The sequence below is a fragment of the Pogoniulus pusillus genome, chromosome 14 (assembly GCF_015220805.1).
Source record: "Pogoniulus pusillus isolate bPogPus1 chromosome 14, bPogPus1.pri, whole genome shotgun sequence".
In the NCBI taxonomy this organism is placed as follows: domain Eukaryota; kingdom Metazoa; phylum Chordata; class Aves; order Piciformes; family Lybiidae; genus Pogoniulus; species Pogoniulus pusillus.
Window position 1 is genome coordinate 14,569,901 of NC_087277.1, and position 11,735 is coordinate 14,581,635.

Genomic DNA, 11,735 nt, shown 5'->3' on the forward strand with positions numbered 1-11,735 from the left:
CACTGAACTCTAGTGGCCATATTTTCTAATTAGAAGGCACTCAGAATTCCAAGTCCACAAGTTTCCCAAATTTCTATAGAGATATCCACACGGTTGTGTGGATACATTCACACACTGCTTTGGGGTGCCTCTGTGCTGTGTGGCTGGGGTGACCATCCTTAGGTGACATGGGAGTTTACCCAATGCACAGGAGTCAGATACAATCCATCTGTTTCACAGTCAGATTTATTTATTTTCTCTCTGAGGTGACCAGGAGTCAGCTCTGAGGATTCATATGATTCAACCTGTGGTTTAATAGTCACTGAAGTTAATCCTATAGCAATTGTCAGTAAAAATGCAGTGAATTTTTCCCCTTTGATTCTGTATGTGGATGCAAATGTGTGGCTGAGTTAAAGCTATACATTTTTAAGTTGCTAGTTTTAATCATATAGCTGACTTACTTTTTGCATAAACCACTTCTATTTTTTTTCCCCTGAATGTATAGAATGTACTGTGAAGGGTAAGCACCTATCAGCAGCTGAGCCTCCTGAACACTCCACTGCAACAGAAGAAATGACCTTACTGGCTGGATCTTTAGGTGAGTGAAGGAGTGTTGCTCTGATGTTTCTGTCCGGTGTTTCAACCTTACAGGGCCTTTTTTTTGCAGCACAGATGTCTGACCACCTCTAAAGGCCAAGGTGAGCAATTCCAGAGGGGAAGGAAGTCAGACATTCAGGAGATGAAGAGCTGTTGAATTCTTCTCTTGAATACTTCTGTCTGCTTTTCTAACACAAACCCAGACTTAACAGATGGGTCTTGAGGTCTGTTTCATGACCTCCCATGCTGTCATTGAGATCAGAAATCCCCGCTGCAATTACTGGTAAATTCCTCTGTCCTCATCTGTTACAAACGTTGACTCCCTGGGGAGAACATGGTACCCGAGAATCTGACTAAGGCAGACGTCGTGGCATTCAGCTAAGAGGATGGATCTAAAGTGTTATTCTTTTGGGCTGGATGTTTTGGGGTTTTTTTGTCTTTTATGGGTCTCCTTCCCAGCTTTAAGCAATTAGCATAGTAGCAATATGCTTAGTAACAATATGCTTAAAGGCTAGCATTATACTGTATGGAAAAAGGCCAATTACAAGGTTAAAAAGAAAAAAGAAGGGCAGGGGGTTGAGGTAGATCTACTTGGATATGAACCTATCAAAAAATTGTACAAAATGCAGAATGCTGCAAGCCCCAGGAAGAGTGAGGCGGCAGCTCCTGATGTAACACTGAGTGGCTCTGCCTCTGCTTTTGCAATTGCAGCCTGCCTTACATTATTCCTCCTCACCCTGACTACGTTTCCCTGTATTTCTCCGATTTTCTGAAGAAGCAGTTGTTGTGCACTGTGGAGAAGGTTGAATGCTTAACTGAAATAATGGAAAATTAGTTTTTAAGGAGAGTAAATAAGACAGAATAGGACCTGTAAGGATAACAAGCTGGCAATAATTCAGTGTAGATTTCCTGTTCTTCTCCTGTTTATTAAATATTCTTATTGACTTCTGCTTCTCAGTACTCTGTGTTCTGTAGTGCACTAAATTATAGTAACTGAATATTCTGACTACATATGCTGACTGGTCATTTGAGAGATAAGTGTACTTAAGACAGAAATGCTTTCCTTTAGCCTTTGCATCACTGAGATGCCTATTATAAAATGTACATCTGTGAGAAGGCACTTCTCCCTGCCAAATGAGATTTAATGATGAAAAAGCTACATAGCTAAATAAAATAATAATCTTTAAGGAGGAATCTACTTTTTGAATCCCAGTTCTCCTTCTAGCCACTGCTAAATTGTGAGTAGGAATTAATGCCAATGCCTCCATACCCTCTCTTCAGTAAAAGAAATCCTATCATGCAGCTCTTCCAGAAAACATAGTTTCTTGTCATTGTGACCGAAAACTGGTGATGGACTTTCATGATATTTATGAATTTTGTCTCTCGTGCTTTGGGAAACAAGACTCTGCATGTCAGCCTCTTTTGGCAATGGAGAGTAAACTATACTGGGCTGAAGGATACTCTCAAGTACAAGCAGGAATTTATCTATAAGATTTAACTGTTATTACTTTCTCTAGAATAGCTTTGCTGGGTACAGCTGAAAGTCTTTTAGATGATTGTCGAGCACAGCATGGGGAATTGTCAAAGTTAGGGACTTAGAAGGCAACACAGATGATGCCATCCTGATCTTGAGTGAGAAATCTTGCTCCATGGATTTGCGCCATGGTTTTGCAGAGAGACAAGAAGTCTTGGTCAATTTTCTTTAGCACTGTAGGATAGATTAAATGTTCCAACTTTATTTACTTTTCAGCTGACTGGGAGAGGGGGAAATGCCATTTCCCTCTCTTCCCTAACTATCGGGCTGCACAATCCTATCTTCATTAACACTCTTTTCTCAACTAAACATATAAGCTTTAAAATGTTCTTTTAACATTTAACGCTACAGTGGCAGGATTTCATTACCTTTCCACCCAGCATACCCTGTTCCTGGGAGACATAACATTTGCCAGGAGGGTATAGCTTTAAGACTCCTACACCTAATGAAAAAAATCAACTGCAGATCTCCCGAGGGTCAGGATCTGTGTGACCATTAGGAAATTTTGTGACTGTATGTATTTCCTCAAGCTGTATTTTTTATTTGAGTGTTACCTTTATCTGATATGTTGTCTATGCTCTGAGAAAACTTTTCACAAGAAGCTCCTAGAGAACAAAAAAAGAGGAGGAGAAATGACTAATTTCTGAATCCCAGTCAAACTTGTTTGTTAATCATATGCTGAACTGCTCAACAAACAACACAGCAAAAAAGGAGAAGTGCTTCTCTGTTTGCTCAGAGATAGAACTGGCAGGCTAGTGAGATATTCTGGACTGAAAGTAGTCACATTTGCAAACTTCAAGTGCCTCCAAAAATGGATGGAAGTAGTACTTTGCTTTAGGAACAGATTTGAAATTAAAATGTATAAATATAATTCTAGCCCTTACTGCACACATGTGATAGGATTTGCTTTATTTCCTGTATTAATGATTGAAATTTGTCCTTGTTTCTCTTGCAAGACTGCTCCTTGTCTTCTATTTGCTGAAGTAAATATGAACTCCATCTTGCTTAGTTGTCTCCACAGCAGAGCCTAAACCTGCATCCTAAGGGGAATTCAACATTTCTAAATTAAAAATGTATTGAGTAATTTAGAGGTAGCTGTTCAGAAAACATTGAGCTTGCTGCCATTGATCTCTCTATTTTCTTTTCCTTTTATTTTTCTCATTTGGTGTAACCTTTAAAACAAATACAACACTTTCACATGGAACCTGGGTCTCAGAGCCACACACCTCTCACAAAAGCAAGGACAACTTCTTTTCTCTTAAAAAATCATAGAGCATATACAGTCTTTTATGGGAAGGAAGATTTTATTTTCCAGTAGGAAGCAGGTAGTTTGCTGTATTTTGAGCCACTTTGTATAAAACCATGCAAGACAAGTGTACCTAGCACATTTCTGTAAAATATTGTGCCTAGCCAAGTTCCTGGTACCTAAACTTAGATAAAACGTTTGGAACGGAACAAGTCATTCTGTTCTCTCTCTATATAAACAACTTTTAGGCTTTGTACCGCTGAGATTCTTTAGAACAATTAAGTCTGTATTAGTGTTTTGCTTTATTTTCCCCAAACATACTTGTTTAAAAAGTATATTTAAGACAATAGACTTGGGATTTTTCTCAGTCTTCCCATCTTAAAACATCCCTCAGCTCCACACTGTAGTCTTCAGAAAAACAGTAGATGATAGCTTTCTAATTTTCATGAGAAGAAGTAGTTGTGAATTATGAACCAAGCTTGTCAGGCTCAGGTCTTCCTCAAAATGGAATTCACACTAGGTAATGAAGGTATTTATTTTATCGCTCTGTTATGGGAGAAAAGAGTAAGTTAAGAGAACAGAATTGACCTGGGTGACAGTAATTTTTTAGGCATAGTGGGTTTCTTGGATTCTTTTTCTTCGTGATGCAGGATTTCAAGACTAGTCAGAATGTCATTTGTTTACTTCTTTTGAGTCAGCAGGACTAGATCTGGAAGAGTTCTTCTGAATAATCCTCAGAAGTCTGCTATTGCAGGAAATCTCACCATCAAACCTCAAATTTAGTAAGCTTAGAGAGATCTCAAAGATATGTATGCACCTTGTATTTGATTTTTCTCCCATGACCCAAATATCTTGGAAACAAAATCCTAAAGAACAGGGGTTCTGACTGTACAGCTGACATAGGTTGAAGTTGAACTAGACAACCTCCATAGGGCCTCTTTCCTGAATTATCTTATGTTCCTGTCAGCCTAGCATAAATAAGCACTGACTAAAGTCATCAAACTACCCATGAGATATACAGGTAACACTAGTAAGGGGTTCCATTAAGTTTTCATGTCACACAATCATTCTAGAAAGAACTGAAAGTTGGTTTTCTAACCCCCCTAACTGCTGTTGTTTTGTTATATCATATTCATTTCAATGAGGTGTTTCAGCTTCCTGTGTTTATGCCCAAAAATGATTCAAACCAGAAGTTCCACATAGATGCCAACAGTCAGAACAGAAAGAATCAAGGAGTAATAAAAATCTGTTCAACAAGAGAAGAGAATGAGGAAACAAAAAGTGACTTTTTCTTTCTTTCGTTACCATCACAACTGTTTTGTTTCTGGTTTATATATACATGCATACATATATATATATATATATATAGTCTTATGTTAATTGCTAGCATTGAAATCTCCTGGTCACAGGGCATAAGTGGAAGACTTTAGCACTTTTGGATCTGTACAGGATGAAGGAAGCACATACTCAGGCAGGAATATACCTCTTCACCATTTCTGCTAATGGTTTGTTAAGTGCAACACTGTGAAGGCCAGTTGACCTCTAAGCTCATTGTTGCTGCTGCTGAGGCAGAAGCTGTGCCAAACAAGGCATAACAAGGCACAGAAGGCAGAAGGTTAAATACTTGTCTATAGCATGTAGGCTCTGAGACGCCCAATGGCCAAAGGGTAGAGTATATTGGAGAATAAGCTGCTTATTAGATCATGCCTCTAGCGTTAGCATCATGTTTGACCAGGGCCTCTAAGATTCTGTTTATTTTACTATGTTTCTTCACCTATCTCCTAATGAGAAAGGCAGATTGTGCTAGTTTGAGTCTAATTGGAATATTTTAGTGGGAAAAAATAGATTATGGGCTGTGAAAATGAAAAAATGGTGATGTCTACTTCACTCATAGGCTTGCTGAGATGTATGAAAACAGGGACACACAGATAACACACAGCGAATTTGTGTTTCTGCTGGAATCGGTGTCTGTGCTTTTCTCCCCAAGCTTCTTCTGTTTAATCTTTCTGCTTCCAACCTCCCCTTACTGATCCTTGCAGCTCACCTCCCACTTAAGATATACTCTGGAATATGACAGAGGGTTGGAAAGAAGGCAGAAAGGTGGTTGGGAGCCCCTCCTGGGGACTCTGATTTCTGGGAGGGGTTCGTGTTTCGGTATAACTTTTAACTTGTGTGTTTTGATATACAGATGTATATATTTGTGATATATGGCAAATATCTGCTTGTATATTGTGCTAAGCTGTGAATATAAAGCTTCATTCCTTAACTTCCAGCAACTGAGTCTAGTCTGGGTGATTTCTTAAGAGTGGGGGGAAGTGGGTAACTCCCAAACCATCACATCTTTATTTTTGCACCCAATGTGGGGCCAGTTGTGGTTCAAGTCTTTTTTTTTGAGCCTTTTCACATGTTGGTGGCAGAAAGAAAGGTAATGGGTTAAAACCAGTTTTGCTGTGGGAGCCAGTCAGCAGGCTGGAGAGTTTGTGCTAGCAAATAACTCTTATGGGTCTACTCAGCAATTCTGATTAACTTAGATGTGGCCACTCTGAGCAAGCACACCTGCCCATCATGCATTTTGCAGGCAACATGCGAAATCCACCTCCAAGTCTGCTCCCAGGGCTTTCTAACTACACGTTGTTTTCAGGATAAGGCCTGTGAAGCTGTAGTCTTTCCTACTTCTGCTATGCATTACTCATGCGATTAGGGTGGATTTCAGGAAGATTGAAAGAACCCTCTCTGTCCGTGCCTTTGCTTAATTAACAAACAGAACACAGAGATAGATGAAGTAGAGAGCAGAAAGGAAGGAATGTTGAATATTGCAAAATGCCTACACAAGTCAGAAGGAGTACAGATATCTGCACAGCAAAAGTCCTGAAAGGATTGAAAGCATCTGAACTTGGATTTCTAGGAATTAAAGCTTTATCTCATAAGCGTGCCTCTGTGTTTCCTTGACTTCAGGCTGTACAGTTATTTCCTAATCAAGATGCAGGAACTGAAGTAGATATCATGGAAAAATGTGGGTGGAAAAGATCCTGTTCTTAGTTTTTGCTTCTTTAACATTTCTTCTGTGAAAGTGAGTAATACCAAGTATTATATGTCAATGTCATTATTAATGTAGTGATACTATGTTATCACTGATATGATTATGGTGCACTTGTACACCAAAGAATGACTTTTCTCAGTGAAACTATCCCGCTAGAACAGTAACCTGTTCCTGACATTTGGTGAAGGAAAGAAGATGGGAAAAGACAAGGATGACATTTCTCCTGATACATTGCCTTCAGCTCCAGAAAGCAGAATTTTGAGTATTTCTCTGAGCACTGGATCTCTATATTTATGTTTAAATGACGTTGATGAACTTTGTTTCCAAGAACCTATCTAATCACATATTGGCATTTCTGATATCATGTTTCAATGAGTTTCATTAAGTTCTTGGGCACTATAGGAAAACGTGTTTTCTTTTAATGTTTGCCAAATGCCTGCCTCATAATTTCACTCTCCCTTATTCTCAGGTTTTGAGAAATATTGTGTAATCATTATCTCTTGCCTTTCTCCAGAATTTTCAAAACTTCTATACTCTGCTGTCACTATCCATCTTCTTTTTTTCCAGACAAACACATTTTCTGTTTCATAAGTGTCCATTCAGGAGATGATCCATCTCATCAGTTTTTTTTTCCTTTTTTTTGGTATTTCTTCCAGTTGCAGTGAATTTCTTTTTTGTGATGTAGAGATGAGAATCATATTTCATAGAAATCATAGAATGATTTGGCTTGTAAGGAGCATTAAAGATCATCTAGTTCAAAATCCCATGCCACAGACAGAGACAACTTCCACTAGACCAGATTGTTCAAGACCCTATCCAAGTTGGCCTTGAACTTGGCCCAGGGAGAGGGCATCCACAACCTCCCTGGGCAGCCCATTCCCGTGTATCTTATCTCTCACTTTAAAGGAGTTTTTTCTAATATCTATGTCAAAGCTGCCCTACTCAAGGTTCAGGCCATTCCCTCCCATCCTATCACTGCAAGCCCTTGTAAATAGCATTCCCCTAGGCCCCTTTAGGTACTGGGAGGCTGCTTAAGGTCTCCTTGAGCCTTCTCTTCTCCAGAATGAGCAGCCTCAACTCACACAGCCTGTCCCTATAAAGGAGTTACTCCATCCCTCTGGTCATCTTTGTTGGCCCACCTCGTGATCTGGTCCAGCAGTTCAACATCCTTCTTATGCTGGGGGCACCATAATGGATACAGCACTTCAGGTGGGGTCTCACAAGAGCAAGTAGAGGAGAAGAATCACCTACTTTATCCTGCTGGTCACACTTCTTTTGATGCAGCCGAGGATACGGTTGGCCTTCTGGGCTTCAAGGGCACATTGCCGGCTCATCACTTGTCATCCCCAAGTCCTTCTCCTGATGACTGGTCTCGAGCTATTCCTTGCCCAGCCTATATTTGGACTTAGGATTACTCTGACTCAGGTATAGGACTTTGCACTTGGCCTTGTTAAACTTCATCATGTTGGATTTGGTTCACCTCTCAAGCCTGTCCAAGTCCCTCTGGATGACCTCCCTTTCAGTGTGTCAACTGGAGCACACAGCTTGGTGTCATCCGCAAACTTTCTGAGGGTGCACTCAATTCCACTGTCAATATTGCTGAAAAAGATGTTAAATGACACTACTTCCAGTACCAAATTATATTTAGTATACAAAATAGATGACTGCTAAGATTTTATACATTAGCATGACAAAGTTTTCTGGTTTGTTCTCTGTGCCTTTAACTCTTCCTCCTGAGTGTGGATCTCTTCTCCCAAGTAAGAAGTGATGAAGTAAGTAAGATGAAATGACCTCAGGTTGTTCCAGGGGAGATTTAGGTTAGATATCATATAAATTTCTTAATTGAAAAGGTTATTAAGCATTGAAACAGGATGCCTATGGATGTGGTTGGACTCAATGATCTTGAAGTTCTCTTTTGACTTAAATCATTCAATGATCCTGTATCACTTGATTTTCTGTCTAGTTCTGAGTATTGAGAAATCATTTCCAGGAAGTGAGTCTCTATAATGAGGAATCTGTGTTCAACCTGATTCTACCAAAACATGGGGTTTTATATAATTACCCACAGGAATGAAAAGGCCTCTGATAAGGCATAGGGAGGCAGTGGTAACAGAATACAGATCAAAGGGTGGGCTGTGAGATTTTACTAGACAGACTTCTTCCTAGAGCTGACAAGGGTTTTCTGGTTGAGAGAAGTGGAAATAGTCACTGAGTGAGGTTTCACAGAGAAGCTTACTGAATCCTTCAGTGCCAGCATCTCTAAGAAAAAAACAATTTTGTGAGACACAGGGTAGATTAAGAAAAAACCTCCTACATATAGCTGCAGAAGTAAGGTACAGCACTCTTAACTGTACATGGGAAGCTGAAAATAGTGTAAAGAAGAAACAAAACAAAAACAAAAAAAAGGAGAGGAAAAGGTAAGAAGAAAACCCTGGACTTTTCTTTCAAAGTGTTTGTATTTCAGAAAGTTGTTTGTCTGCAGGCTGTGGCTAATCTTGGATAGGAGCTCATGGCACTTGTTCAAGACACCAGGACAGAAGGTGTTGTTCAGACAGGGCTGAAGCTGTCCTTTATCAATAACTCCAGTGTATTCAGTATAAACAAGCTTATTCCATCTGTGCTGCATCCTGTCATTGCCTGAACAATGCTGAAAAGAAAATCATACACCCCACTTACTTCCTGCTCTTGACATATGAAGTTTGAAGAGATTGAAGGCAGCACATGGTTGAAAAGAAAGAAAAGAAGTGAGGTAATGGACAAGAATAGGACAACTGCCCCATCTTGCTGACTTCTCCAGAGATGACAGAATGGGTAGAACAGATGATGACTGTCCCAAAAGCCACAATGCTGTGAATTATAGGCATTTTTTTTCTTCTGATTATATTGCAAGGGGAAAAGAATGGCAGTAGGGATCTTCTGTTTCCCAGGGCCAGAACACCACAGTGATGAACAAAATTGCTTTTCACATGTGAAGGATCTGAGATGCCAAGGTGAGGAAGGCCAGCCTTGTGCTTTTTGTGAACATGCAAGCTGAGTGTTCCAGCTTGGCGTGAGAAAGAGGGACAAGCAATTGATATTTGTGGACCTGGATGAAGTATTTATAAGTTAGTAACAAGAACTGCACTGGAAAAAGCCTTTGTTTTACAACAAGTATGAGGAGCATCCCTGTCTTATTCCTGCTACTGAAAGTCATCTCACTGACTCCACTGACCCGCGCTCTTGCTGAAGAGGAGCTATTATTAAGATATAGTTAGCGCTTTTCCCTTTGTGCTCTGACACAAAGATTTGGTAGGCACTGGCAAAACTGAGGTAAAGCTTGATTTCTCCAACCTGTTCTACTGGTCACCATTGGAATTGATGATGAAACAATAGTGTGTTTTTCATGAACAAAGGGACAAAACACCAGTATTTGGATTCATACCCACATATGTTGGCCCTCTGCCACACTAGGGAGCAGACACAGGCATCTCAGACCATGCACTGCAGACTATTCCTGACCAAGTTCCTCATTTTTTTCTTTAGCAGATGATAAAAAACAAAAATACAAATCAATTTCTGGAGATCCAGGAGAGAATTTTGTTTATGCAAGCAATGGTAAAAGCAGCATATTCCCATCAAAAGTCAGCCCTCTCAACTGCCACCACCAAATAACCCTCAACTCCCACAGCCTCAGCAGTGAGCAGTAATGGTTAAACCTCTCACACAACTGACGGTAATGTATCTCAGGGATGCAAAAAGGTTTGGCACAGAAGACATCTCTCTGGGGAAATGGCAGAAACTTACTTGCCTTTTGTACTCCCATGCTTGATGACAAGACCAATGGTTCACTGCACCACTGATCAGGAGCATCATCAACAGTGAACTGTTTTGGCTAGTTTTTCATTCTCCAGGCACAGAGCTAAAGGAAAGAGGTGTTTTAGAGCTACGTAGAGTGCCTGGTTAGTGTCTAGTTAATGAGGAGAGACATATGGTGAAGCCTCTGCATAATAATTTCTGCCCACATTAGAAAAGTATCAAATAAGTGGAGTATTTGAAGTGAGGTCTAGTACTCTTCTGAAGTTTTGGGTTTTAAAAATAGCACCTCTTTTTCTCTTTCCTGAGAAACAATGGGCATATGCACATAGCCAGCTGTGGGCTTAAGGCTGTGCTTCCACAGCTAGTACTCCTCCAATTGTAACCCACATAGGAGGCAATTGCCCAAGGAAGTCTGACTGAAGTCTGAAAGCAGTTCAGGTCCAGGAAAGAGAGATTTAACAGACCACTCCTCAGAAATTCTTACTTCTACCTCAGGTGAAAGGGTTGCTTTATGGAATCATTTTTTAATCTCTTCCCAGTCATTGTACAGGAAGGTCAGGAGTTTAATTCAGATTGGCACAATTTGGCTGAAAGGCTACTAAAACTTAGACATTGAGAAGCTGCTCTTCTTTTCTTCCTCTGGAAGTCCTTTACAGCCTCCCTCTATTTTAAGGTCAGAGCAGCTGATGATCTTGGATTATCTGTGTCTGTAACATCTCCTGAATTAAAGTATTCTCATTTTACAGGTAAAGAATTGACAATCAGAGGCTCTAAATCCTGAGCATCTAGTGAGAGTATCCAGACATTTCCCCTCTTTTTCCTGCTCTCTGTGTCATCTCCTCTTATGAGACCTCTTCTGTTTTGCATGATAAATTCTGGTCTCCTCAATCCAAGCATGACTGTTATGCATCTGGTTGCATCATATATATCATGTCAAGTGTATATCTTGATGGGAATGGAGCTATATGTGGGTACTGTTGTCATAAGTGAGAGAAGTCAGACTTGCAGGTTTTTAATCTTCTACATGGCTGAATAAGAACAACAGCAACAACAACCATCACCAATACTTTTGTTGTTGCTGTTTTGTTGGTTTGTGTCCCCCCCAGTATTGTCTAACAGCAAAAGTAACACTCATTAGATGTGTCAGTACTGACTGAGGAATTCAGTTCTGTGTCTTACATGGCATCAAGTAACCCTTATTGAAGGAATCAGTACTGTGGCAAACAAAATGTAGAATACAAGAAGAATATGATTAAGAGTAATATCAACAATAATAGTAACACCAATAATATTCATAGTATCTCCAGTTTTAGTAAGGGGCAAATAAACCCCAGGAAAGGGCAAAGGAAACTCTATCTTGTTTTGTTGATGGTGGTATATCACCACCACGTAGGAGGTGCTAGGTCTGGTTTAAAAGTGTCTGAAAATATAGAAAAGAACATACATCAGAACTTGTCCTCATTAATAACCATGTTACTTCTCTGACTTCAGCAAAAGTAGAATATTGGTTTCTAAAAGCAGATTTTAGCCTCACAGATGACTCT

At 39.9% G+C, this 11,735-nt stretch overlaps 1 long non-coding RNA gene across 1 annotated transcript; it reads left to right on the top strand.

The window, feature by feature from the left end:
- Positions 1–488: 488 nt before the first annotated feature.
- On the top strand, positions 489–1,536 carry LOC135181055 (uncharacterized). Its single transcript, XR_010304683.1, has 2 exons — positions 489–577; positions 652–1,536. It is a non-coding gene; the product is annotated as an uncharacterized LOC135181055 (long non-coding RNA).
- Positions 1,537–11,735: the final 10,199 nt, after the last annotated feature.